Raw genomic sequence first — 3,265 nt, 5'->3', positions numbered from 1 at the left:
GTGAGGAGGGCTGAGAGGACTGACTGGTCTTGCATGAGAAAAGTGGAGAGAGTGAGACAAATGGAAATGGGGAAAGCAGTACTTGGGCTGACCTGAGCTGAGCTGCTGACTCATTCTTCAGTGTGGAGGTGGCCATAGCTGGGGGAGGAGTCAATCCCTCCACCCAGCACAAACCTAAAGAGCAGGGGTCCCCAAACTTTTTACACAGGGGCCAGTTCACTGTCCCTCAGACCATTGGAGGGCCGGACTATAAAAAAAACTATGAACAAATCCCTATGCACACTGCACATATCTTATTTTAAAGTAAAAAAACAAAACGGGAACAAATACAATATTTAAAATAAAAAACAAGTGAATTTAAATCAAGAAACTGATCAGTATTTCAATGGGAACTATGGGCCTGCTTTTGGCTAATGATATGGTCAATGTGGTCCTTTCATTGACCACCAATGAAAGAGGTGCCTCTTCCAGAAGTGCAGCGGGGGCTGGATAAATGGCCTCAGGGGGGCACATGTGGCCCGCAGGCCATAGTTTGGGGACCCCTGCTAAAGAGGAAACAGGTTTCTCACCTACAAAAAGCTCTCCAGCTCCAATCAGCACAAAAGACACTTCAGAAAGGAGGAAGTCAGAGGTTGAGGCAGTGACTCAGGTTTTAAGGAGACCTGAGTTACACTTCCCCCTTCATACTGAGAATGTGCCCCACCCTGGAGAGTAACAGGCAGAACACACCTTCAGATTCTCAGAGGTCACACCCATCCCATTCCTAGATACAGTTTCAACTAAGCCCCCTGCTAAGATTAGCAAACAGAAGCTCCCTGATGGTTTCAGAAAACAAAAAGTAAGGAAATGAAGACTTTAAAGTGGCTCTACTAGTTAAGGAGAATTATATTCAAGCAACCAGCAGAGGCAGAGGAATAAAGGCCTGGAGGAGAAGCCAAATTAAATAAACCAATCTCAGACCCACAACTCTAACAAACCTGCAAACCACACACAGAAACAATGGGAAGACAGAGAAATGTAAGCCATATAAATCAACAAGAAAAATCTCCAGAAAAAGATAAGTATATGAAAAAATGGTCAACATCACTAATCATTAGAGAAATGCAAATTAAAACCACAATGAGATATTACCTCACACCAGTCAGAATGGCGCTGATCAACAAAACAACACAGAATAAGTGCTGGCGAAGATGTGGAGAAAAGGGAACCCTCCTGCACTGCTGGTGGAAATGCAGACTGGTGCAGCCACTGTGGAAAACAGTATGGAGATTCCTCAAGAAATTAAAAATCGAACTGCCTTTTGACCCAGCTATCCTACTTTTAGGAATATACCCCAAGAACCCCATAGCACTGTTTGAAAAGAAGAAATGCACCACCATGTTTATGGCAGCATTGTTCACAATAGCGAAGATCTGGAAACAGCCCAAGTGTCCGTTTGTGGACGAGTGGATTAAAAAGCTTTGGTACACATATACTATGGCAGGGGTCCCCAAACTACGGCCCACAGGCCGCATGCAGCCCCCTGAGGCCATTTATTCGGCCCCCACCGCACTTCCGGAAGAGGCACCTCTTTCATTGGTGGTCAGTGAGAGGAGCATAGTCCCCATTGAAATACTGGTCAGTTTGTTGATTTAAATTTACTTGTTCTTTATTTTAAATTTTGTATTTGTTCCCATTTTGTTTTTTTACTTTAAAATAAGGTATGTGCAGTGTGCATAGGGATTTGTTCATAGTTTTTTTTATAGTCCGGCCCTCCAATGGTCTGAGTGACAGTGAACTGGCCCCCTGTGTTAAAAGTTTGGGGACTCCTGTACTATGGAATACTTCTCAGCCATAAGAAATGATGACATTGGATCATTTACAACAACATGGATGGACCCTGATAACATTATACTGAGCGAAATAAGTAAATCAAAAAAAAACTAAGAACTATATGATTTCATTCATAGGTGGAACATGAAAATGAGACTCAGAGACATGGACAAGAGTGTGGGAGTTACGGTGTGAGGGGGAGGAGATGGATGGTGTTGGGGGAGGGGAGGGGCACAAAGAAAACCAGTTAGAAGGTGATGGTAGACAATTGGACTTTGGGTGATGGGAATGCAGCATAATTAAATGTCAAAATAACCTAAAGATGTTTTCTCTGAACATATGTACCCTGATTTATCAATGTCACCCCATTAAAATTAATTTAAAAAAGCTATAGTAAGAAAAAGAGAGAACTAAGTTAAAATATAATTACAGAACCATATTTCAAAGACTAGTTAGAAATGGGTCCCATTAAAGATTATATGCCTTAATGGATAGTGGCTAAGCTGCATCAGAGAGCAAAGCTGAACTGTAAAGAACAGTAGAATTGAGAAGACTGAGGAAAGGAAAGAGTTGAAGTTATAAAGCAGAAACAGAAAACAAATAGGAATTCGCCAAAGACAATAGTGTTTTGGTTCCATATCAAGGATTGTTGAATCCCTGTTAAGGCCTGGAAACACTGGGAATAAGAAAGCAATGATTTAATAAGACTTCCAAACAGTGATTATGGGAGGAAAGAAGAGAGATTAAAATACCTGCCCAGCCTGACCTGTGGTGGCACAGTGGATATAGCATTGACCTGGAATGCAGAGGTTGCTGATTCAAAACCCCAGGCTTGTCTGGTCAAGGCACATATGAGAAGCAACAACTATGACTTGATGCTTCCCATTCCACCCCCTGTCTTTCTCTCTATCCTTTCTGTAAAATCAATAAATAAAATCTTTTTTTAAAAAAATCTGCCCAGATCATCACAATGAGTCAGAAACAAAGTCTAGACTAATAAGGTCCCCGTATATCCAGCCAGGCAATTAATCAGTCTTTCAAATATAACATCCCTGGAAATTAATCCCCCAAAACTATATTTTAGGTTTTAAAAATCACTAAACTAGGAGCAAAAAGTGAGTGGTGCTGGCCAAAACAGGACACATCAATAACCACAAAGTACACTGGGGTTGCTCATGTTTGTGCAAGGGCTTCCGTGACTTTGGAGTGACATTGTTATCTGAACTCCTTTCAGGTTTACTCTAAAATATGCCATGACTAACATCTAGACAGTAGATCATAATAAAACACCACTTAATAATCCCCTTGTTGCCTGAATCAAGGGGAAAAGTACACCTGAGGCCAGAGCCATTGATGTGTTTGTCATTAGATGGTGGTGACACACTTCGGCAGGTAGCATCAGCCTATCCTCTGACTGTAGATAAATGAAGTGTAAAGAGTCTCATTTCTTAGT

The sequence above is a fragment of the Saccopteryx bilineata genome, chromosome 4 (assembly GCF_036850765.1).
Source record: "Saccopteryx bilineata isolate mSacBil1 chromosome 4, mSacBil1_pri_phased_curated, whole genome shotgun sequence".
In the NCBI taxonomy this organism is placed as follows: domain Eukaryota; kingdom Metazoa; phylum Chordata; class Mammalia; order Chiroptera; family Emballonuridae; genus Saccopteryx; species Saccopteryx bilineata.
The sequence above is the reverse complement of the archived record's forward strand: the minus strand, read 5'-3'. Positions refer to the sequence as shown.